The sequence below is a fragment of the Ochotona princeps genome, chromosome 22 (assembly GCF_030435755.1).
Source record: "Ochotona princeps isolate mOchPri1 chromosome 22, mOchPri1.hap1, whole genome shotgun sequence".
Lineage (NCBI taxonomy): Eukaryota > Metazoa > Chordata > Mammalia > Lagomorpha > Ochotonidae > Ochotona > Ochotona princeps.
Window position 1 is genome coordinate 19,234,905 of NC_080853.1, and position 26,027 is coordinate 19,260,931.

The following is a 26,027-nucleotide window of genomic DNA, read 5'->3' on the forward strand; positions in this document are numbered from 1 at the left end:
AAAGCTTTACCCTGTTTTTTTTTTTTACATTAACATGGATAAGTGGGTAGAATGAAAAAGCAAACTGCAGCTGTATAATTCAGAAATTTATAGAATAAAGTACTTAGGGAGCCATATTTTTATATATTTAAAAAAGCAGAAAAGAGGGCCAGCGTTGTGGTACAGCGGGTAAAGCTTCAGCTTGCGGTGCTGCCCCCCTACCCCGTACTGGAACAATGGTTCCTGCGAAGGTGCCCGGGAAGACAGATGGCACAAGTGTTGGGGTTCCCGCCACCCATGTGGGAAACCAGAGAATGGCTCGTCGGCTTGGTCTGGCCAGATCTAATTGTTGTAGCTATCGGGGGGCTGAACCATCTCCCCTCTATCACTCAAGTAAACAATTTTTTCTTTAAAAAATTGGGTAGAAGGATGTGCAATGTGCCAGGGTGGCTATCCCAACCTGACAGTGAGAAGTGGAGGAGACTAGAGATAGAAAGAACATCCCACCTTCATCTGTAATACTTTGTAGCACTTTTCTTTAAAAAAAAAAAAAAAAAATGGAGACTCGGTGCAGTAGATTAGTGGCTAAAGTCCTCAGCTTACATGCACTTGGATCCCTTTTGGGTACTGCCTCTAGCCCCAGCTGCTCCACTTCAATCCAGCTCCCTGCTTGTGGCCTGGGAAGGCAGTCGAGGACGGCCCAAAGCCTTGGGACCCCGTACCTACACGGGAGACGCAGAGGAAGCTCCTGGCTCCTGGCTTCAGATTGGTTCAGCTCTGGCTGTTGCAGCTACTTGGAGTGAATCACAAATGGAAGATCTTCCTCTCTGTCTCTCCTTTTCTCTATATATCTCACTTTCTAATAAAAATAATACATACATCCTTTTAAAAAATGAAGAAATGGGACCAATGCTATGGCATATTGGATTAAGTGCCAGCATCCATATGGGTGCTGGTTTGACTGCCAGCTATTCTACTTCCGATCCTGGTCCTTGCTAATGTGCCAGGGAAAGCAGCGCAGGATGGCCCAACTGAGTAGGCCCCTGTACCTATGTGGGAGATCTAGAAGAAGCTCCTGGCTTCGGCCTGGCCAAACCCCAGTTGTTGGGGCCATTTCGGGAATGAACCAGAAGAAAGACCTGTCTTTCACTCTCCCTAACCATGCCTTTCAAATAAGTAAAATCCTTTAAAAAAAACTGAGAAATAAACCATTGAAGCATTTAACACATTAACAACTGTCACTTCTATTTCCTGCATTATCACAACTGATTCCACTTTTTCTGAATTTTATGTACACTTGTTTTCCATAAAAATATGTTCCACTTCCCTGAAATAATATGACTGAGTCTTACCCATTGCTGCAGGTGGCAGCAAAAGGAGCTGAGAAACAGCGCCCCCTGGAGGACTGTGTGCTTCCAAAAACCCCTTGCCTCCATTTTCACACCCAGCATGCTTTGCTCATTCACACTTGCTTTAGGTTCCCATAAGCCCATCCACTGCCAAATTCATGGATATGAGGTCTGATTAAGAATTCCAGCCATGCCCGGAGCGGTTGCCTAGCAGCCAAAGTCTGCACCTTGCACCCACCAGGATCCCATAAGGGCACCAGTTCATATCCCAGCCGTCCCGCTTCCTATTCAGCTCCCTGCTTGTGGCCCGGGAAAGCAGTCGAGAACAGCCCAAAGCCTTGAGTCCCTGTACCCGCGTGGGAGACCTGGAAGAAGCTCCTGGCTTTGGATCGGCTCAGCTTTGGACGTGAATCAAGCTTGGGGAGTGAATCAGTGGATGGAAGATCTTCCTCTCTGTCTCTCCTCCTCTCTGTATATCCGCCTTTCCAATAAAATAAATACAATAAATAAATCTTAAAAAAAAATAAACAGTAATTCCATTTCTTGGACTCATGTTAAGGACAGAACCAAATATCTATACAAAGATGAAGGACATGTTTAGGATTATGAAATGGGTGTCTGATACAGCAGTTTAAGTCACTGGAATACCTACAAGCCTTCGCATAGGCCTGGGTGAGTCCCAGTCTCCCTTAGATCTCAGCTTCCTGTTGATGTACACCCTGGGAGGTGACAGGTGTTGGCTCAAGGTCACTTCCACCCAGGGGGCAGACCTGGATTGTGTTCCCAGCTCCTAAGCCTTTGAGAAAGGAAACAGCAGTGGGAGGTCTCTCTGTTGAACTTGGCCTCTCAGATAAAACAAATAAACCAAAATTGTACATTGTGGAGTGAAAAGGCCAGGCTGCTGAACAGAACTGCTGGGGCAGGATCTGTGCTTCTAACACCTGGATACACACTTGTGCGAGACACACATGGAAGTCACGGCCAACAGCCACCATGAGAGGCACTGGTTGTAGGACGGAACAGGCCGAGGCTAAGGTTTCTGTTTTTCTGTTTGCTAGTTATAAAATACTGAGAATGCTACACACATCACAGCTTTTCTTTTTTAACCTATAAAATGGAGTTAACAGCATCACCTATCTTAAAGAATTGTTCTCAAGGATTCAGAAAGTTGATAAACGTCAAACGGTTAACCAAGTGCAAGGTGCATAAAAAATACTCAGGAAATACAGCCAACATTGGTCTCCAGGTGGTGAGTTTCTAAGAATTATTTTTTTGCTTTCTCTGGAATTTTTCAAGGGCGCTGTGTTTTGTTTTGTATAATGAAGGTGAGGGAAGCAGTTAGCTAATATTTCCTGGGGGAGGAAAAACAAAGTCTAGTTCCCTGATTTCAGCTTACGCGTCTTAAGACAAACTACTTCTCTGGCAAGAAACCAGAAAGGTCATGAACAAGTAAGATGAGCAATAAATACTGACCCTGAATAAAAACCAACACCATGTACCCCCTACCGCCTGATGATACGAACAGTCAGACAAAGAAAGTTATTTATCCACAGGAGGCAAAAAGTGACACAGAACCTCTTTTTTGTATTCTGTTGTGAAACATTCATAAAACAGACTCATAAAAATACGTTCCGGTCCACAGCACGCCACCTAGTCGGTCAGGGTGAGCCTGCGGTCTCAGTGCACTCCAAAGTCACCAAAGCTACTGTTGTGACACAGTAAGATAAACCTCTGTCTGCAAGAACAGCATCCCACATGGGCACGAGTCTGGTCTCAGCTGTTCCACATCCAATCCAGCTCCCTGCTAACGTGCCTGGGAAAGCAGAACAGGACGGGCTGGGGCCTCAGGGCCCTGTAACCACGTGGGAGGCTCAGATGAAGCTCCTTTGGCCCCAGCCCCAGCCATTGTGGCTCTTCTGGGAGTGAACCAGAGAATGGAAGATATCTCTCTCTCGCTCGCTCGCTTTTGCTCTCTCTCTCTCGGTAACTCTGCCTTTTCAAATAAATGAAATAAATCTTTCTTTTTAAAAAGAAGTCACAGGGCCCGGCACAGTAGCCTAAAGGCTAAAGTCCTCACCTTGAATATACCAGATCCCATATGGGTGCCGGTTCTAATCCCGGCAGCCCTGCTTCCCATCCAGCTCCTTGCTTGTAGCCTGGGAAAGCAGTCGGGGACAGCCCAAAGCCTTGGGACTCTGCAACCATGTGGGAGACCTAGAAGAATCTCTTGGCTCCTGGCTTCAGATGGGTGCAACACCGCTGTTGCAGTCACTTGGGGAGTGAATCATCCAACGGAAGATCTTCCTCTCTGTCTCTCCTCCTCTCTGTATATCTGACTTTGTAATAAAAAAATACATAAATCTTTAAAAAAGAAAAGTCAGCAAAAACACAGGCAATCAAAGTCAAAATTAATCTACATCAAGCTGAGAAGCTCTGTACAGCAAAGGAGGTGATCAACAGAGGTGAAGAAGCAACCAACGAAACGGGAGAAAACCTTTGCACACTACACAACTGATACGGGAATAATACCCAGAATTTACAAAGAGCTTCAGAAACTCAACAGCAGCAAAACAATACTGTGAAGAAATGGGTGAAGAAAATGAACAGATCTTTTTTTTTTAAGATTGTATTTATTTATTTATTTATTTATTTTTTTGGAAAGGCAGATATAAAGGAGAGAGAGAAAGATATTCTGTCTGCTGATTCACTCTGCAAATGCCCGCAATGGCCAGAGCAAAGCCGATTTAAAGCTAGGAGCCAGAAGCTTCTTCCAGGTCTCCCACATGTGTGCAGGGTCCCAATGCTTTGGCCCGCATTCGACTGCCTTCCCAAGCCACAAGCAGGAGCTAGAAGGGAAGTGGAGCAACCAAGATATGAACCGGCACTCATATGGGATCATGGCGCACGCAAGGCAAGGACTTTAGCCACTAGGCTACTGCACAGGGACCCAGGTGCTCCACTTCTAAGCCAGCTCCCAACTAATGTGCCTGGGAAAGCAGCACAATGCAGCCAAAGTACTTGGGCTTCTGCACCCACATGAAGGACCCAGAAGCTTCTGGCTCCTAGCTTAGGCCTAGCCCAGGCCCAGCTGGTGTGACCATACGAGAAGTGAATTAGCAGATGGAAGGATTATCTCACTGTCTTTCCCTCTGCCTTTCAAAATAAAATAAAATAAATCTTTAAAATATGGGTTTTTGAGGCCGGCAACACAATATAGTGGCTAAACCTCCACCATACGCTACCAGTTCCTGTCCCAGCTGCTCTACTTCCCATCTGGGTGCCTACTTATAGCCTGGGAAAGCAGCAGAGGATGGCCCAAAGCCTTGCGACCTTGCACCCATGTGGAACAAGCTCTAGGCTCTTGGCTTCAGATGAGCTCAGCTCTAGCCAATGAAGAAATTTGGGGAGTGAACCAGTGGATGGAAGATCTTTCTTTTTGTCTCCCCTTCTATCTGTAAATCTGCCTTTCAAATAAAAACAAATCTTTTTATAAAGAGTGACTTTCTTTCAGAAAACAATGCATTTCCCTATTTATTTAACAGGCAGAATGATAGTGGGTGAGGAAGAAACAGATCTATACTTCATCCACTGATTTACTCCACAAATGGTCATAATACCTGGGAACAGGCCAGGCAGGAGCTGGGGGCCTGGAACTCCATCTGGGTCTCCCACATGGATGGCAGGGAGCCCAGCACATGGGCCACCTTCCACTGCCATCTCAGCCGCAGTAGCAGGGAACCAGATCGGAGGCCTGCACTCGAACTAGTGCTCCTATATGGGTGGCCGCTTCACAGCAGCATGTAACACAGTGCACCACAGTGCAGCACTGTGCTAACACACCATGTGCTAACAGCGACACACAAAAATGTGGAAGTCCATGCACAGTTCTCATATAAGGCATTTCCTCAGACTTTTTAAAAATGTACTTATTTATTGGAAAGAACACATACACACAATCTTCCACCCACTGACTTAATACCACCAACAACTGGAACTGAGTTGGTCTGAAGCCAGGAACCAACAGCTTCTGCTGGGTCTCCCACATGGGTGCTGCGGCACAAGTACTTGGGCCATTCTCCAATCTTCCTCTGCTCTCCCAGGAGAATTAGCAGGGAGCTGGACCAGAAGTGGAGCAGCTGGGACTTGAACCCAAACTCATTACAGGATGCCAGTGCCATAGAAGGTGCCACAATGCCAGCCCATGTGAGAGCTGAGTTGTAAGCTAGATGTGTCTTGATCTCCTTGGTTTTTGTTTGTTTGTTTGTTTCTGTTTAGGGCACCTTTGCCTGTCACAGCTTTCACTCTGGCTTTCCACCCAGCTGACTGGCTCTAATGAACAGAAAAGGTTTGTGTGCTCTACAGCGTCATTCACAACAGTCAAGGCAGAGGAAGTACCGCAAATGCCCATTGACACGTGAACAGATAAAGCAGATATGTGCCAAGATTCTTCAAGAAAATGATGGAAGAGTCAGTGTTGTGGCCTATTGGGTAAGCTGCTGCTTGCAACACTGGGCTCCCCATACCAGAGTGTCTGGTTGAGTCCCTGCTACTCTACTGGCTGGGGCCATACAGGGAGTAAACCAGCAGAGGAAGGCTCTCTTTCTCTTTCTCACTGCCCCCCCCCCCGCCTCTCTGTTGCTCTCCTTTCAAAACACAACCTGGGACTGGCACTATGACTTAACAAGTAAATCCACTGCCTGTGGCGCTGGCATTCCACATGTATACCAATCTCCCAGGCCAACCCTCGCTGGTATGGCCCTCTGGGAAAACCAGCAGATAGAAGATCTCTCTCTCTCTCTGTAATTCTGCCTTTCAGATAAATAAAAATTATTATTAAGAAACAAAAAGGATGCTCTAGGATTCCTAGCTCTGTGATGGTATCCAGGTCCCCTCACACACCAGAGCCTATATTCTTCCATCTGTAAAATGGGAATATAACTGAGGCTCTGCCTCCCTGGGCTGTGTCAGAGAGGGCTGAGCACAAGTACCAAACATATGACCCCCAAAAGGTGACTCCTACCCTGACCAACATGCTAGAGCAAACCCTGTGATGCAGCTCGGCCAGCAACGTGATACACAGTTAATAACAGTCAGTCAATAGAAAACAGGTCTTCGTGAGGCCTAAACAGACACGATAGTGAGCAACTCCTCAGAGACCCAGAAGTTCCAAAGCAGTTGGTGAATGACAGTGACAAACAAGGCAAGGACAGAACAAAAACATGCAGGGCATGAGTGGGAAACTAGGGGCAGGAGATGCTCACGCTGTGTAACAAAGACATCTTACCACACGTCTCCCAGTGTCCATCTGACAATTTGGTTGCAATTTTCATGAAGGACATCCATTGTAAAACTAGAGGGGAAATCAATGTTGGGGGGCAGGGACCTTCAGGAAGAGCACAGGCAACCCCAAAACCTATGGAACTGTATCATAAAACAAAATACACTTGAAAAAAGAAGAGAAAAAGAAAAAGAAAGGAAGGAAGGAGGAAGGAAGTCTACCGCGCTCCCAAGTTAAACGGCCTCTACCCAACAGCAAGTCCCTACAGGACTTTTCTTCAAATCAACTTCCTTTTAAGGCAAACTTACGTTAGTTTTTTTCCCCATGGCCAGCTTTGTGGTATAGCTAAGCCCCAGGATACAATGCTGCCATCCCATATGGATGCTGCTTCATGTCTCAGCTGCTCTAATTCCAATCCAGTTCCCTGACAATGGCCTAAGAAACTCAGCAGAGGATGGCCAGGGTGCTCGGGCCACTATATCCATGCAGTAGACTTGGAATGAGCTTCTGGCTCCTGGTTTTGGCTTCACCCAGCCCTGGCCACTGCAGCTATCTGAGAAGTGAACCAGCAGGTGGAGGCACTATGGCTTACCTGAAGACCGAGGCTCGATCTTTCGTGGTTAGAAAGGGAGCTTAACAAACACTAAGAATCAAATTGTCACCAAATAAGAGTATACCGCAAAAAAAAAAAAAAAAAGAAAGAAAAATCTATGGAGGGGCCAGTGTTGTGGTGCAACAAATGAAGCTATTGCCTACTGTGCCACTATTCCACATGGAAGCGCTTCATGTCCCGGCTGCTCCACTACTGATCCAGCTCCCTGCGAATGACATGAAAAAGCAGCAGAATATGGCCCAAGTCCTTGTGTCCCTGCATGCACATGGGAGACCCAGAAGAAGCTCCAGGCTTCTGGCTTTGGCCTGGTCCAGCCCTGGTTTTTGTATCATTTTGTAGCCATCTTGGCAGTGAACTAATACATAGAAACTAACTACCTACCTACCTACCTACCTAACACTCTCTCTCCCTCCCACAAACGCTCCTCTCTGCCCCTCTCTGTGTAAATCTTCCAAATATTTTTTTAAAGTGTGGAAAAACAACATTTTTAATTTTATGCAAAAAAAAGACCTGAAATTCACAATTTTTCAAAACTCACATTTTTTCCTGAAACGGAAGGCTGAAGTCCTTGGGACCCTGTACCAGCGTGAGAGGCCAGGAAAGGGATCTTGGCTTCAGGTCGGCTCAGCTCCGGCCATTGTAGCCATTTGGTGATGAACCAGAGGATGAAAGACTTTTCTCTCTATCTCTCTTCTAACTCTGCCTTTCAAACAAAATAAGTTAAAAAAAAAAAATTAAGATATTTTAGGTGTGGGGCATTAGGCCCAGCCATTAAGACAGCACTTAAGATTCCATGTTGGAGTTCCTCCCAACCACAGCTTCCTACTAACTCCGATCCTGGGAGGGGACACCACTATGGGCTCATGTAACTGGGACTGAGTCATCCAGCTGGGAGACCTGGAGCGAGTTCTTGATCCCAGCTTTTGCTAGTGAAAGCAAGAGTTGGGAGCTCTTACTCTCTGTCTCTCTGCCTCTCAAATAATTCAACTTCAAAAGAAAACTTTTTATGATTTTTTTTAACATTTATTTATTTTTATTGGAAAGGCAGATTTTTACAGAGAGGAGGAGAGACAGAGAGGAAAGATCTTCCATCCGCTGATTCACTCCCCAAGCGGCCTTAATGGCTAGAGCTGAGCTGAACCAAAGCCAGGAGCCAGAAGCCACTTCCAGGTTTTCTGTGTGGATGCAGGATCCCAAGGCTTTGGACCATCCTCAACTGCTTTCCCAGGCCACAAGCAGGGAGCTGGATGGGAAGTGGCGCTGCCAGGACACGAACTGAAGCCCATATGGGATCCTGGCTCATGCAAGGTGAGGACTTCAGCCACCAGGCTACCGGATCAGGCCTAATTTGTCATAATGTTTAACAATAAAACTGGATTAGCATAATTATCATGATTTACTCTTCAATGCAAATTATCTTAATGAATTGGCTCCTTAAGACAGCTCTGCAGCAAGAGCTCAGGACCGCAATGAGTGTGACCTGGGGAGGAGCGTGGCCTGTCACGGTGACTAACAGAGCCGTGTACAGGAATGTCACAGGCTGCAGTACAGATGTGTGACACTGATAAGATGGGTTGATAGGTTGTTCTCTGTCTGCCAAGAAACGGGCACCAAACGTCTCACTCAGAAGGTCGGGGAAAAGCCCCACATGACGTCACCAAGGAAGAAGAAAACATCACCCACTCAAACTTAAGTCTTTTGGGCAGGGCTGGTTTCATTACCTCTCATATCAGAATTTCCTGTGATAGTGCAAGCCTCCACCAAGACATCTAAGACTCTTGGGGTGGTGGTGGGGGGAGAGGAGGGGAGCAGGAGAGGCTCATAGGTTCTTGCTCCACCTGCAAGCGCTGGTCTCCCATATGGGTACCAGTCTGTGTTTCAGGTGCTCCACTTCCCATCCAGCTCTTTTCTTATGGCCTGGGAAAGTAGTGACAGAGGGCCACTATACCCACAGGGGAGACCTGAAAGAAACTCTGGCTCCTGACTTCAGATCAGCTCAGCTCCAGCCGTGGCAGCCATTTGGGGCATAAACCAGTGGATGGAAGAGCTTTCTCTGTCGTTCCTCTCTGTAAAATTTGCCTTTCAAATAAAAATAACGAAATCTTAAAAGAAAAGAAAAGAAAAGAAAAGGAAAGAAAAGAAATGAAAAAAAAAAGAAAAGAACCTTACAAAGATAGGAGAAAACATAAGCCCACAGGGCACAGAGAGAAAACAAAGGCTCTAGGAAAGTGGATCTCCTACAATCAGCCAGCAGGTGTTACACGACTTTAGCCACCCTCTGCAAACAGGTATGGATGTTATCACCAGAATCAAGAAACAGTTCATGGCTGGCTGACTCAGAACCCAAGTTCACAGTTCCTATGAACTTCAGCTGCTTGCAACCTGGAGCTATTGCACCAACTGAGCAAAGTGAGCGAGCTAGCAGGATCTAATCAAACTAGAGCTATCTGTTGGTGGCCTTGTCTGTCAAGTAATCCACACCCATCCTTACGCTAAAAACAGCTCAAGGGTTTTCCCCTTAATTTCCTCAAACATTCTTTGAAGTCATTTTTTCAATCAACATTTATGATTAGATACTTAAATATAGAAGAAAAAGGTCTTTGACCTGAAGGAACCCAAGCATCTGGTCACCGCCCATCTGAAAGCCAGGACTGGTACAGGGTAGAAAGACATACCAGGCAGGTGCTTAGCCTAGCAGTTAAATCACCAGTTAAACTGCCCAGAGGCCAAGGCCAGAGTCTTGGCATAGCACACTAATCCTCAGCCTGTGGTGCTGGCATCCCATATGGTTGCTAGTTCGTGTCCCAGATGCTCCACCTCCCATCCAGCTTCCTGCTAATGTGCCTGGGAAAGTAACAGCAGATACCTCAAGTCCCTGGGCCTCCCACCCAAGTGGGAGACCAGGAAGAAGCTCTTGGTTCCTAGCTTCAGATCGGCCCCACTCTAGCCATTGTTGCCATTTGGGGAGTGAACTAAAAGATGGAAGACCTCTTTCTCTATTTTTCCTTCTCACTCTCAGTAATTCTGACTTTTAAGAAAAACAAATTAAATCTCTTTAAAAGCAGACCTAAAAAAAATCAATAAAACTGCCATCATTCCACATTGCCAGGCCTGAGCTGAGCCCCTGGCTCCAGCATCCGGTTAAGGCAGCCCTAGGAGGCCATGATGATACATCATGGCTCAATTCACAGGGTTCACCACCCATAGGGGAGACCTGGACCAACTTTCTGTCTCCAGTTTCTGCACAGACAAGGCCCATCTGTCACGGCATGGGGGAACCAACAGACGGGAACTTTTTCTGTTCCTCTGCCTCTTGGAAGCGGGGGGTTGGGGAGTATTTCCCGCCAGCAGGCCCTAAGACCACAGAGGGGGTGAGGTGACAGTGTTCTTTGGCTACAGAACCACTGGGGGACAGTCTAATGGAGCATGTCCATTTATTGTAAAGCGAGAGCAAACTTACCCAGACTAGGCAAAAGGGCAGTCCCCAGACAGTTCTCCTACCCAACAATGACACTGTAATTGGCTAGAAGGCACCTGTATCCCTTTAGACCATCCAGTCCTGTCACAGGTCATGCAGACACAGCTGGAAGCTGTGCCTCAGGTCAAGGGCAGGCACAGCTGGAAGCTGTACCTCAGGTAACAGGCAGAGAGCTCTCCCACATCTGCCTCTGAAATAAGCAGTAGAGATGTGGGAAAGTTCTCTAACTCCCCTGTGCCTCTCCATGGCTCTTGTGGGAAGCAGGCTCACCCACGATCAATGTCTCAGGGTCGCTGTGTTTTGGACACTGCTGATCTCACATGAACCGGCCACTGCTCCTGCTCTCGTCGTCAGGATCACTGGTGAGTCCCAGATTCCAACTAAAGACTAGGTGAGCATATCCCCAAATAGCCACAGCAGTTGGAGCTGAGCTATCCAAAGTCAGGAGCTTCACGTGGGTGCTGGGTCCCAAAGCCTTGGGCCATCCTCTGCTGCTTTCCCAGGCCACAGGCAGGGAGGTGGACAGGAAGTGGAGCAGCGGAGACATAAACCAGCACTCCTATGAGATGCTGGAACTTGGAGATGGAGGATTACCCACTAGAGCCATCACACCAGGCCCTCTTTCTTTCTTTCAGATTTATTTGCTTGTTGAAAAGCAGGGTGAGGGCCCGGCGGCGTGGCCTGGCAGCTAAAGTCCTCACCTTGAACGCCCCGGGATCCCATATGGACACCGGTTCTAATCCCAGCAGCTCCACTTCCCATCCAGCTCCCTGCTTGTGGCCTGGGAAAGCCCTGGGAAAGCAGTTGAGGACGGCCCAAAGCCTTGGGACCCTGCATCCACGTGGGAGACCCAGAAGAGGTTCCTGGCTCCCGGCTTCGGATCGGCACAGCACCAGCCGTTGTGCTCACTTGAGGAGTGAACCAGTGGATGGAAGATCTTCCTCTCTGTCTCTCCTCCTCTCTATATATCTGAATTGGTAATAAAAATAAATAAATCTTTTTTTAAAAAAAGCAGGATGAGCCTTCTCTCCAGTAAGAAAAAGAAGGAAAGACAGAAATCGTCCATCCACAGGTTCATATTCCAAACGGCCTCAACAGGCAAGGCTGAGTCAGATCAAAGCCAGGAGCCTGGAACTCCACGTGGGCCATCTCCTGCTGACATTAAGCAGGGAGCTGGATCGGAAGCAGAGCAGCTGGGACGTGAACTGCTGTGCCAATACAGAACACTGTTGTCACCAGTGGCAGTTTAACTCGATATGCCACAACACCAGCCCCAGCAAGCCGCCAGGGACAAAGGTACCTCTGGCACACAGAGCACACCTTGAGCAGCAAGCAGCTCCCTAACCCAGCACAATGTAACTAACAACATAAACAGCCCTGGATGATGGTAAGCAGACCCCAGACACTGAGGGAACATGAAGGTCTGAGTCCTAGATGATTGAATGAGGGGGAAAAAAATGTCTCTGCACCATACCTTCATCTGAAAAACAAAATCACACATATGCCACTGGACCTCCGTGGCTGCAGATTATAAATGAGAAGAGCAGCAATGAGCGTTCCCTGTACACGGTGATGGAGCTCGCTCATCTTCCCATTCACAACGCTTCATCTACAACACTGTAACATCCTAGCCTAAAAGGGCAACGACTGACATATGAAAATGAGGCTGGAATCCCCTTGCTCCCAGGAGGAATCTCAAGGACCCTATGGGATTTCTGGCAGGATACAAGGGCTCTGCAGGGGACTCATGAGTCAAAAGTCTGTGAACTTTGCAACTGAGTCTGTGGCCAGGAAGGACCCACTCGAGAGCACGCCTGGCCATCTGGGGTGCTGACACTGAACCTGGTCAGTGACATCAGTCTTTGTTCTTTCCATCAGCCAAGATGCCAAGTGGGGAAACAACTCCAACAGCGTGAGGCAGATGGACACTGCCCCGGCCGAGTCCACACCCGTGGTTCTAGGAGCTGGCAAAGAACCAGGCTGCGAGACAAGCAGGGATTTGTGTTGTTCTCACCTCTGCGTTCCTCCCGCACATTCGGGTTGTCCTCCCCGAAGATGAAGATCTGATGGTTAGATGCTCATGCTTTAGGCCGCTCCTTTAGGGGTACAGAGCAAACCCCAGTCCATTCTACCTCCCAAAGTATCTTAGCTACATGTGTTCTCATCAAGGTAGATGGCACATCAGCATTTGCCTAACGGCTCAGGCCAAAAACCAGATTGTCATCCGTAAGTCTCTTCATTTCCCGAGGCCCTCCTCCCATCCTGCCAGTTTAAACTCCCAAACACAACCAAGTCCATTCGCTTTTCCCATCTCCCTATCACCACCCTAGATGGCCACCGTCAACTCCCACCAAAACTCGCTAGTCCCCTGGCTGCACACTTATGCTCCAAAATGCATTGGCTGGTTGCTTGTGCGATGGCTCAACTCATTAATCCTCCTCCATGCAAGAGCTGCCACCACAAATGGGCATTAATTCTTGTCCCAGCTGCTCCACTTCCTTCTAGCTCCCTGCTTGTGGCCTGGGAAAGCAGTCGAGGGCGACCCAAAGCCTTGGGACCCTGCATCCACATGGAAGACTTGGAAGCAGCTCCTGGCTCCTGGCTTCAGCTGTTGAGGCCATTTGGGAAGTAAACCAGCAAATGGACTATCATTCTGTCTCTCCTTCTCTCTGTGAATCTGCCTTTCCAATAAAAATAAATAAATTTAAAAATAAATAAATAAAAAGTAAAATCCCTCTCCTTACTCCAACTTCTGTGTCACCAATGTATCACCCCCGCCCCCACCCCACCCAGCCCACACGCATGCACGGCCACACCTACCCACCTCTCTCCTCTCCCCTGCACTCCTGTGAGCCTCCTTGCAGTTCCTGGGGCACACTACACCTGTACCCCCTCACACCCTGGACCCTTGCTAGTCCCTCTGTCACACCTGCAAACAGCTGCCCATCCCACCTCCCGCAGGAGTCAGAGCTCAGCAAAAACGCTCCTGCCTTGGCAGGGGCTTCTCTGACTCCTCAGGGAGCTGTGCCAGCCCGTGCCCTGAAGTTACTCCCCGTGACATCACTGCCTTATGGTTTTCTTTCTTTGAAATTAATCTATTTATTTTTTTAATTAGAAAAGCAGATTTACAGAAAGATCTTCTGTCTGCCAGTTCACTCCCCAAATGACAACAATGACAGAAGCTGAGCTGCTCCGAAACCAGGAGCCAGGAGGTTCTTCCAGGTCTCCCACATGAGGTCTCCCAAGGCTTTGAGCCGTCCTCGACTACTTTCCCAGGCCACAAGCAGGGAGCTAGAAGGAAGTGGAGCAGCTGGGACATAAACCAATGCTCATATGGGATGCTTACACTTGGAGGTAGAATATTAGCCAATTGAGCCAGCCCCTGTCACATCACTTACTCTGATCCAAATTACCTGGGTGGCCAAGAGCTTACTTTTCATTTGTTTCCATTAGAATATAATCTGCACCAGGGTTGGCATGGTGGCAGAGTGGACTAATCCTCACCTGTGAGGCTGGCATCTCACATGGTCAGCAGTTTGTGTTCTGGTTGCTCCACTTGCAATCTAAAACACACTCTACATGAGAACAAGGATCCTCTCTCCCTTTTGATCACCCGCAGGCTAGAGCTCGGCCAACCCAGACCAGGACCTCTATATATGCTGGAAGCAGGACCTGAGTGGGCACAGAGTGGCAAGAGCACTGGATGTGAATTCCACGATGAAACAGACCACTAACAAACTGGCCACACACTGACCACCTTCATTTACATGTTACACCCAGACTGGGAAGACCGAATGAGTGAAAACACACTGAAACACTTCTCTTTACACCACCAGGCGTCAAGTAGGAAGCTTTCTGCACGCGCCGCCACAAAGACAAGTAACACTTTCTCTGGGACCCACAATGACTAGCTGCAAAGGCTTCAACAACCATCTGGGGGGCCCGGCGGCGTGGCCTAGCGGCTAAAATCCTCACCTTGTATGCCCCAGGATCCCATATGGTCACCGGTTCTAATCCCAGCAGCTCCACTTCCCACCAGCTCCCTGCTTGTGGCCTGGGAAAGCAGTCGAGGATGGCTCAATGCCTTGGGACTCTGCACCCGCATGGGAGACCTGGAAGAAGTTCCTGGATCCTGGCTTTGGATTGGCGCGCATCGGCCGTTGTGGCTCACTTGGGGAGTAAATCATCGGACGGAAGATCTTCCTCTCTGTTTCTCCTCCTCTCTGTATATCTGACTGTGCAATAAAAATAAATGAATCTTAAAAAAAAAAAAAAGAACCATCTGGGGCTTCTAATCCAGACACATCACAGCAGAGAAGGCAATCAGTGCCTTCAGTCCATAGAGAGCCACAAGAAGATACGAATCTGTTTAAAGCCAAGTCGAATGCCGGCCATCTGCCACCAGGCTGTGGGTCCCTGAAAAGCTGTGGAGCAGACACTGACCTCCGTGTGCCTGGGCAGCAGGGAGGGAGCGAGGTGACATCTACTAGATGGATGCATGTCGAGCTACCAAATCTGGCATCCCATCATCACCCTTCACGTTTCTTTGCAACCCACGAGGGCACAGACTCCCAGGTTCCTGGGGCAACCCTCTCAACCCACCAGCATTTATGGACTGCTTTCACAGCTTTCTGCTTCCAATGACCTTGCCAGGCAGACAGACTTGAGATCAGCCCATCTTGGCAATTTAGTGATTCATCAGCCACAAACAGAATGACGGATAGCAGAGGTGCTCTGCCAGGCCCCAGGCATCACAGCCAACATTTACCAAACATGCCGAGCATGTCACACACATTCAGTCTGCACCATAGTCATGCAGGAGGGGGACTATCTCACCCCCAGGACATCTCACCAGAGCAGCCCACAGCAGCACTGGGAGGCGGTGTGGCCAGCAGTGTACCCCTTGGGAGCAGCAGAGGCAGCCTGGGCAAGGCTCAGAACCTGGAGCCTGACTCAGGGTTCTAGTCCACACCTGCCCAACCGCCCACTGGAAAGGCCTGCGGTAGCACCTGACCTCCTCCCCTCACTAAACTGAAAGAGGACAGGAGAGAGAAGGCCCCTCTGCAACACACTCTCTTCTGACACACACTGCACACACAGTTGGCCTATCCAACAAGGCTTTGCCATTGCAAGAAAAGCTGCTAGAAGCCAGCTGGAGCAGCCAGAAGCGCCACCAGAAACCTCCTGTCAGACAGCCCCTGTAACAGCCACAGCAAGGGGCAGGCGCAGTGGTGCAGCCAGCTGAGGCACCACCTGGATCAGCTGCCCCCCCAACAGCACAGCGCCAGGGGCAGGCCCAGCGACCCTGCTTCCAATCCAGTTTCCTGCACACACACACGAGACTACAAGTCAGGACGGCACAAGTGCTTGGGGCCCTGCTACCCTCACGGGATACCCAGATGGAATCTCCGGGCTCCTGCGCTCAGCCTGGCCCAGTGCCCACTGTCCCTGGCACTTGGGGAGTGACCAGAAAGGCTAGAAGACCTCTCTCTCTCCCTGTCTTTGCCATTCTTCTTTTCTAATAAGTGGACCCTTAACAAAAAGACATCAGAGGTATCCAAGTATGTGAGCTGAAACGCAGGATTTACCTAGAAACACATCCAGTTCCATCAATGAACTGTTCACTTTGTCTAAACCTCAGCTTCTTAATTCCCAGCCACCTGGCAAAGCCTATGCCAGGATTAGGAGATAAAGCACCTGAAAAGCGAATGTCTATACTCGCACACCTCTGTCATTTCTACAGCTTTAAGTCCTCTCTGAAACCCACACAGATACCCTCCTCTTTTGGAACGGCTGGCAAGGCAAGCAACAGTAAAAAACAGGTCCCTAACACTTAACACCAGGGTTTCTCCCACCAGGGTTACCAGTGGATGTCACCCATCTGTCTCGCTCTGAGCAAACTGGAGAAGCAGAACTGGGATTGGGGTCACTTAATCAGGGCTGGTAACAGCACCACAAAAGCGGGCAGCCCACACACCTCAATCCTAACCGATCCCAAAACTTAAATGAGCCAAGCCTGGACAATATTCTCCTTTCCGATTCCCACAGTAATCTATTAGCCCATTTTACAGATCAGGAAAATGAAGGCCCGAAAAATCAATATGTCCAAGGCCAGCTGCCCACTGAGTGCAGACTTCACACTGGACTCCTGACCCCCATGCCAGTCTGCGCTCACAGGTCTCCCTCTGTCTACTTAGGCCACCTGCACATCCATGGCCCATTATCTCAACCACTGCGAGCACCCGGCCGCCCCCTGTACACACAGGTCCACGGAGGCCACAGGACAGGGACCTGCCCAACCAAGGTCACACAGGAGCCTGGGGCAGCGCCAGGGTTCGGACCCCACCTCCAGCTTCCCCGCCCCCTCCCGAGCAGGGGACCGTCCCCAGGCCCCCAGTGCATAGAATGGGGCGCCTGGGGGGCCGGTCGCCGGGGCTGGGGGGGCGCAGCAGGGGCGAGGCCACCGGGACGGCAGGAGGATGCCCGGAGGCTGGGCAAAGGATGCTCTGGCTGGGCAAGCAGCGAAGCCAGGCAGAGGCGGCGAGGGCCGGCGCGGAGAGCCCCGGGGGCCGCAGGGAGCCTCTGTGCCGGGCGTCCGCTGCAGCCGCTCCCGACTCACCTGCAGCAGGAGCCGAAAGCGGGAGGCGGCCGCGACGGCGGCGGCGGCGGCGGCGAACCCCGGGCTCAGCCATTCCCCCACTGCCCCGGATGGGGAGAGACGGCGGCCGCTCACTTCCTTAGCAACCTGGCACGGCGACCCACTTCCTTGGCAACCCGTATCAATTTCAATAACTTTATTGGGACTGGGACCGCGGACAAGGAGAGCTGGGCGGGGCCACGCGGAGCCCGGCGGGGTGCGGACGTTTATCGGCGCCTAACGCGCCTCAGTCCTTGCGCCCACCAAAGGCGCCACGTGGCCTGACTCCGGCCGCCGGTGTCCCATGCGTCAGTTTCCCCGTCTGTCAAATGGAATGCGCCGCGCGGTGGTGCCTGCCGTTGAATCTTATCTGGTCCGAGCCTCAGGTCACCCTTCCCTGCTCACCTCCCGCCACCACGCCCCTCGGTCTCGCTCTCCAATGCAGTTCTCCCTTCTTTCCTCCTGTCTCCTCCTCCAGGGAGCCTGCAATACCTGGTCCCTCTGCCGCCTGTGCTTTTGTTCAGCTATGCCTTGCGAATCCATTTTTCTCCAGGCCGCCACAGAAGTATTGTAAAGCCTAAACCGATCGTGTTAGTCCCTGTTTAACGCCGATTCAAGGAGTCTCGCTATTCCTAAGATCAAATCCAAAATCCCTAGTACCTGCTGCAAAATAATCAAAACTCCATTCCAGCCATGGCCACGCCTCCTGCTCCATGGGAACCTACACCTGCTGATGCCCAAGCAGCAAACAAAACTGGGTCTCTTTGCATGAGCCAAGCCTGGGCCACCCTAGGGCCTAATGAGTCTGTGCAGGTCCAGAAATGAATGAAAGCAGGAGATGCTCTTCCCACCTCTCCTGGGGGTGGCGGACCTGGCTCCTTACTCCAGGGGACTTCTTGCTCCTTGAATACACAGCTGGAGTAACTCCAGCCTTCCCCAAAGCTCGGATCCAGGTCTGGACGAGGACATCGTGTGTGTATCCTGCTCAGACCTGGCCGGTAAAATCCTGCCATCCACTTGTGCCACTTTAAAGGACTCCCAGGCTCCAGGAGGTGATCTAGCAGTGTCCAGAGAAGGAACTGGACCAAGAATATACCTCTAAGGAAAAGGCAGTGGGCGAAGAAGCTGGAGCAACCAAGCAGGGCTAGCAAGTCCACTATTCCGGGCTGTGCACTGAGATGGAGAGGCCCTTGCTAAGGCACACCAGTCTGAGTCAATCTGAGTCCCCCTCTCTACCCACCGCCATTCGAAATAGTGCACTCAATACATAATATTTACCTTTTAATAACCACAACCAGAGACTGATGCTGTGAACTAAGCTGCCACCTGCAGTGCCGGCATCCCATAGGGATCCTGGTTCAAGTCCGGCCTGTCACTTCAGATCCCAGGAAGGGCAGCAGAAGATGGCCCTGGTACTTGGGTCTCTGCCTTATGGACTGTGTGTTGATTTGCTGATCATTGTGCAGCACGTCTCTCAGTGGGTTCCTGGAAAAAAAGTGCACAGATGCAAACACAGTGGTCCTTACATGTCTAAATGTGTCAGAAATTGTTCTCACACTCAGTTAATAGGTTAGCAAGGTATAGAAATCAGAGCTAAAATCTCAGAATTTCCAAGGCATGATACTACTTATTTCCAATATCCAGACTGAAGAAAACTAATGCCAACCTTTTGCCAAGATTTATTTATCTTACTTTAAAAGGGATTTTTATTTTTATTGGAAAGGCAGATTTACAGAGAAAAGGAGAAATGGAAAGAACAATTCTCTATGCACTGGTTCACTCGCCAAGTGACCACAATGGCTGGAGTTGAACCGATCCAAAGCCAGGGGCCTGGAGCTTCTTCTAGGTCTTCCACACAGGTACAGGGTTCCAAGGTTTCAGGCTGTCCTTGACTGCCACAGGCAGGGAGCTGGGATGGGAAATAGAAGAGCCAGGACATGAATCAGTGCCCATATGGGATACTGACACTTGCAGGCTGAGGATTAGCAGGTTGAGCTATTGTGTCAGACCTGAGATTTATTTACTTTAAAGGAAGAATTAGAGAGATAAAAATATCTTCCATCCACTAGCTCACTTCACCACTGGCCACAATGGCCAGAGCTAGACAGATCCGAAGCCAGGAGCAGGAAGCTTCTTCCAGGTCTCCAAGGACTTGGGCCATTTTCTGCAGCTTTCCCAGGAGCATTAGCAGGAAGCTGCATTGCAAGTGGAGCAGCAAGAACATGAACCAGCGCAGGGATACTGGCACCACAGGCTGATGATCTTTCTCCAGAGTGCTGGCCCCAAGTTTATACAGTTCTTATTACTTAGATAAGTGGGGTTTGATGGGAAAAGTAGATACGTCATAAAACCACTGTGTCTAACCAGATGTGTCTACTGCCTTATGATTTTACTTTAAAGATTTTATTTATTTTATTGGAAAGTCAGATTTACAGAGAGAAACACAGACATAAAGATCTTCCATTCACTGGTTTACTCCCCAAGTGGCTGCAACGGCCAAAGCTGAGTCAATCCAAAGCCAGGAGCTTCTTCCAGGTCTCCCATGTGGGTGCAGGGTCCCAAGGCATTGAGCCATTCTCTGCTGCTTTCCCAGACCACAATCAGAGAGGTAGATGGGAAATGGAGCAGCCAGGACATGAACCAGCACCCATAGAGGATTCCAGCAGATGTAAGAGGAGGATAGAGTCACTAGACAATCACACCAGGTCCTGCCTCATGATTTTTAAGAAAAAACACACAAGTACATGAACGATTGTTAATGGATAACTTAGAAAAACAGGAACAGGATCCAGCATGGTAGGCTAGAGGGTAAAGTGCTTCCCTTGCATGCACCAGGATCCCATATGGGCACAGATTCTAATCCCACCTGCTCCACTTCCCGTCCAGCTCCCTACCTGTGTCCTGGGAAAGCAGCAGAAGATGGCCCAAAGCCTTTGGACCCTGCACCCATGTGGGAAACCCAGAAAAAGCTCCTGGCTCCTGACTTTGAATCAGCTCAACTCCGGCCATTGCAGCTGATTGGGGAGTAAAATAGCAGACTTTTTCTGGTGTTTCTCTCTCTCTCTCTCTCTTTCTCTCTCTCTCTCTCTCTCTCTCTCTGTATCTCCTTCTCTCTTTATATTTGACTTTCCAATAAAATAAAACTTTTTAAAAAATGAATTCTCGGGGCCCGGCGGCGTGGCCTAGTGGCTGGGGTCCTTGCCTTGCCTTGAATGCGCCAGGATCCCATATGGGCGCTGGTTCTAGTCCCGGCAGCTCCACTTCCCATCCAGCTCCATGCTTGTGGCCTGGGAAAGCAGTTGAGGACAGCCCGGAGCCTTGGGACTCTGCACCTACGTGGGAAACCTGGAAGAAGTTCCTGGATCCTGGCTTCAGATTGGCATAGCATCGGCCGTTGCGCTCACTTGGGGAGTAAATCATCGGACGGAAGATCTTCCTCTCTGTCTCTCCTCCTCCGTGTATATCTGTCTTTCCAATAAAAATAAATAAATCTTTAAAAAAAAAGAATTATCTTTAAAAACAAAAACAGGAATAGAAAATATGGCTCCTAACATGAAAAATGCTTCCACTCATTTTAAAGAAAATGAAAATTCAAGTGAGATTCATTTTTACATATAAGAAAGGCACATGGCTGAGGCATTGCTGATGACCTGGCCTCCATTCTGTCCTTAGCAACTGTGAAATGCCATGGCAATAGATGGGATTTGCAATGAGGGGTGACCATCTTGTTCTGGTTTGCACAGGATTTCCCATGCTTAATCACCGAAGGTCCCATGTCCCAGGAAATCCCTCTGTCTGCAAGCTGGCGTGGGAGGTTATCCTAGACCATGGGGGATAGTGAGATGCACATCCACTGTCGGCATTGCTTTTTCAGAGTGCGTCCCCTCTCCCACTGCACCTGGTCTGTCAGGCACTTGTTCCCAAGGGAAGAGAAACAGGAAATGGGGGGCTCTGACTCCCCAAAGTTCAGAGAAAGGTGCTCAGCTCAATGGCTCAATGGCTAAATCCTTGCCTAGTACACTCCGGGATTCCAGGTGGGCACCAATTCATGTCCCAGCTGCTCCACTTCCCATTCAGCTCCCTGCTTGTGGCCTGAGAAAGCAGTTGAGGATGGCCCAAAGCCTTGGGACCCTGCACTCACGTGAGAGACCTGGAAGAGCTCCTGGCTCCTGGCTTTGGATCAGATCAGTTCTGGCCTTGTGGCCACTTGGGGAGTGGACAGATCTTTCTCTCTGTCTTTCTTCTCTGTAAATCTGATTTTCCAATAAAAAAATAAATAAACCTTAAAAAAAACAGTTTAGAGAAGGAAAGAACTCTAGAGAAGTCAGAGCAGGGCTTCCAAGCCTCCCTGTTCTGGAGACCTACATGGCTTGACGAATGGGAGAAGGCAGTGAGGATGTGACAGCCAGTGGCTTACTAACAGTGGGAAGCAGTAAGACTGGTGTGAGGGGTCCTCGTCTGGGGAGAAGGAAGTGGGAATTCCAGCACAATTCCCTTACCCCTGCCTCCCTGCAACAAAGTCCAGCCTAGATGCCCAGTCAGGGCCCAGCATGGTAGCCCAGCAGCTTAGGCCCTCACCTTCATGCACTGGACTCCTATATAGGTGCTGGTTCTTATCCTCGTGGCCCTGCTTCCCATCCAGCTCCCTGCTTGTCACCTGGGAAAGCAGTCGAGGATGGCCCAAAGCCTTGGGACCCTGCACCCATGTGGGAGACCTGGAGGAAGTTCCTGGATCCTGGCTTCGGAGCAGCTCAGCTTCGGTCATTGCAGTCACTTGGGGAATGAACCAGTGGATGCAAAATCTTCCTCTCTTGTCTGTCCTCCCCTCTGTATATCTGACTTCGCAATAAAAATAAATTAAAAAAGAAAAGAAGAAAACCAGTCGGTCTAATTCTCATGAGCAGCATTGTTCAGCGCATCATAGACGACAGAACCCAACCGTAATGGTAGCAGGAAAGGGCTGATTAGTAAGATAATGAGACGTTCACACAGTCACCAGCAAGTTTCTAAAAGCAATCAGAAACCACTAAGACATGAGGTCATGTACACTAGGCCAGACTGGCAAGAATACGTGATGGCAAAGCTTTCCCCTCAGTCACATCGGCAGCAGGCCTGGCACTATCTCTACAGCATCCTCACCCTCCCTCCTCATGCAGTACGCAGGGTAAATATCTCAGTCTAACCAGGCATCCTGTGCCAGTCTGCCCACCTAAGGGCTAGCAGGCACCAAGCAGGTCACTCGGTGACAGCCCGGGTGAAGCTCACTGTGTCTCTAATCTGCCTTGTAAAGACACCCCATTTTTGTGGCCAGAGGCATCCCAAACCCCCTAAGCCAGAAGGCAACACTGGATGCCTGGGCATCTGGAGGCAGCAGAGGAGTATGGGAAGGCACCAGTCAGAGGTAAGACAGAATAAAACCCAAACTAGCAAAAAGACAAAATCCACCCCAGAAAGTCAGGTCTGGGCTTGCTCTGCCCTTTTGCAGTCAAAGTGAATTCCGGTGTGCAACCTGCATTTATGACAGATGGCCTGGCTCCCCCAGGAAGAATGAAATCTCTACGCTGCTTTCGTTTCTGACAGTCTGGACAGGTGCCATCCAGTGTTCGTTTCCACCATCACAGTGCAAGTGTTCTACACCTGCACGGTCGGCTATGGCAGCCACCTGCCACAAGGGGCTACTGAGCACTGGACAAGGAATGATATCAGTACTGCTGAAAAACCCAGTTCTGAGGCCTGGCGCAGTAGCCTAGCAGCTAAAGTCCTTGCCTTGTGACCTCTGATCTGATCCAAAGCCAGGAGCCAGGACCCAAAGCAAGTGCCAGGATCTCATATGGACGCCAGTTCTAATCCCGGTGGCCCTGCTTCCCATCTAGCTCCCTGCTTGTGGCCTGGGAAAGCAGTCAAGGATGGCCCAAAGCCTTAGGACTCTGCACCCACGTTGGAGACCCAGAAGAGGCTCCGTGTTCCTGGCTTCGGATTGGCTTGGCTCCAGCCATTGTGGCCACTTGGGGAGTGAATCAACGGACAGAAGATCTTCCTCTCTGCCTCTCCTTCTCTCTGTATATCTGACTTTGCAATAAAAATAAAATAAATCTTGAAAAAAAAAACACCTCAGTTCTGTTTAGTTAATGCTACTAGATTTCTGTGTTAATGGCCACCTATGGTTAGTGGTTGCTATATTGGACCACACAGCCCTGGGTCAAGAAAAAGGACCAGCATGGACTGTGGGGTGCAGGCCATTCTGGGTGCGAATCCTGCCTGGCTCCACACCTCCTTGGTTAGCTGAGAGACCCGGTGTGAGTCACTTTTACCTTTCCAGGGCTCTGTTTTCTCATGTGTAGAATGGAGTTGCAAATGTCACGGCTCAGGTCCGCAATGAGAATGGTAAATACATGATGGGATTCCACCCAGCACTACATAGGTATTCCATGAACAGGGGTCGCCCTCTTCCCTGTGTTGGGGGCTACCAGGTTCCTTGCAGGAAATCCAGCTTGCAAGGAAAGTGCTTCTCAGAGTTCAGTCTTCTCAGAAACATGAGTCCCTGTGGGGCAGGCGCCAGCTAGCTGAGCTGGCACGAAGACCACAGAGGGGACAGCAGATCAGAATGCAGCAATGTGGCAGCCTGAGCTCCTCTCTGGAACAACAAGCTGCCGGGCCTGGCTCGAGGCCAGGCACCTGAGGCAGGCTGGATGGTTGTCCCTTGGCTCAGTGCCCAGGCTCTGGATGGATGCACCGCTGGGACCTGGGGCAGGCTTCCAGGACTGGGATTGAGCTAATGGCTTCCAAATTCTAATTGCTGATGTTTTCTGGAAAGAGCCAGACAGGGGTTGGCTGCTGATTGCTTCCTCCTCAGGCACTTTACTGGCTGTGGGACCTCAGGTAGATTCATTCCTCTTCCTGTGCCATATTTCCCCACTTGCTATAAGGATTCTCCCAAGGGATGCGTGGGACGTGCTGTCGCAGCTGTCGCTGGGGGTGAGATGGGAGAAAACCTGTGAAATGAACACCTTAGAGCAGAGGAACTGAAGTCAAAGTCATTCCCGCCTCCAGCACCATGGGGTGTTGCAGCCTGGGAGCCTACCAGAGGGCTTGGCTTGCATTCCTGCTACTCTGCACTTATGATCAGCTTCCCATTCATATGTCCAGGAGGCAGCCAAGGGGGCCCCAGGTACTTGGGGGCTTGCCATCCATGTGTGAGATGCAGAGAGAGATCTTGGTTTCCTGGTTCCTGATTTTGCCCCAGGTACTGCAGGCATCTCTCTGTCCCTTTGCCTTTCCAGGAAATAAATACATGAATCTATAAAAAGTCCTCCAATATGTTAGAACACATCATAACTGCCCTCATAAAAAGTTACTTTGGGGCCCCGTGCGATAGCGTAGAAGCTAAAGTCCTTACCTTGAATGCACCAGGATCACATATGGACGCTGGTTCTATTCCCTGCAGCCCCACTTTCCATCCAGCTCGCTGCTTGTGGCCTGGGAAAGCAGTTGAGGAAGGCCCAAAGCCTTGGGCACCCTGCACCTGGGTGGGAGACCTGAAAGAAGCTCCTGGCTTTGGAGCGGCTCAGCTCTAGCCGTTGCAGTCACCTGGTAAGTGAATCATCCGACAGAAGATCTTCCTCTCTGTCTCTCCTCTCTGTATATCTGCCTTTCCAATAAAAATAAATAAATGGTTTTTTTTTAAAGTTACTTTGGGGCCTGGCATGGTAGCCTAGCAACTAAAGTCCTCTCCTTGCATCTGTCAGGATCTCATGTGAGCATTGGGTCATGACCCAGCAGCCCACCTTCCCATCCAGCTCCCTGCTTGTGGCCTGGGAAAGCAGTTGAGGACAGCCCAAAACCTTGGGACCCTGCACCCACGTGGGAGACCTGGAAGAAACTTCTGGCTCCTGGCTGCAGATTGGCTCAGCTCCGGCCATTGCAGCCACTTGGGAAGTGAACCAGCAGATGGAAGGTCTTTCTGTCTCTCCTTCTTTTTATAAATCTGACTTTCCAAAAAAAAAAATGAATCTTTAAAAAAAAAAAAAGTTACTTTGGACAGAGCTGGCTTCAGTGGATGGCATTCCCAGACAGGCCCTCACCACACTTTCTTTATTGCCGTTATTTAGCATTGCATATTTACTTATAAAATATCCATCTGTTTGCCCACAGCACTGCATTGACTTGGCTCTTGCTGTGTACGAAGCACTGTGGTGGGGACTCCAGGGAATGTCTTCCTTGCCATCTAGTTATCTCTTGGCAAGCCAGGAGTTATTTTCACTCCCATTTTACAGAAAGAGAATAGAAACTGCAACTCATTGTCCACTGAGCACATTTCCAAGTCAGGATCATGGCCGCTCGAGCACAGCTTCAAAGCGCATGACCGTGGCCTTCTCTGGGCTCGGCTGCACATCAGCGGGCATGGGCAGCATCTCTGCAGTCATAGCTGTTGTTCTGGTCTTCCTGGTGTTTTATAAAACAGAAAACTAGTTGCCCATGTAGACACAGGCTCCCCCAACACCAACCTGCCTCCGTCATCCTTACAGCTTGGGAGATGCTGCAGTTTCTGATCCTTAGGGGCCATGCTTTGGGAGTGCCTCGCAGGGCACAGGTGTGAGCCCCCGCCACGGGAGACGTGCACACTGAGCCTACGGGACTGTCCAGCAAAGTTGCTAGAGAGGGATTTCAAAAGTCACTTGGGGAACCAGCTCAGA

General features: G+C 49.7%; 1 protein-coding gene across 2 annotated transcripts in view; it reads right to left on the minus strand.

The window, feature by feature from the left end:
• KIF3B (kinesin family member 3B) overlaps nt 1-17,563 on the minus strand; it is a 37,869-nt gene extending 20,306 nt beyond the window's left edge. The window contains exon 1 of one of the 2 annotated variants that reach the window (XM_004585716.4): nt 17,317-17,563. The gene's annotated coding sequence lies outside the window, so the exon portion shown is untranslated. Of the gene's footprint in view, nt 1-14,201; nt 14,346-17,316 lie in introns of those variants that run through there. The other variant, XM_058679365.1, reaches the window with a different exon arrangement.
• Nucleotides 17,564-26,027: the final 8,464 nt, after the last annotated feature.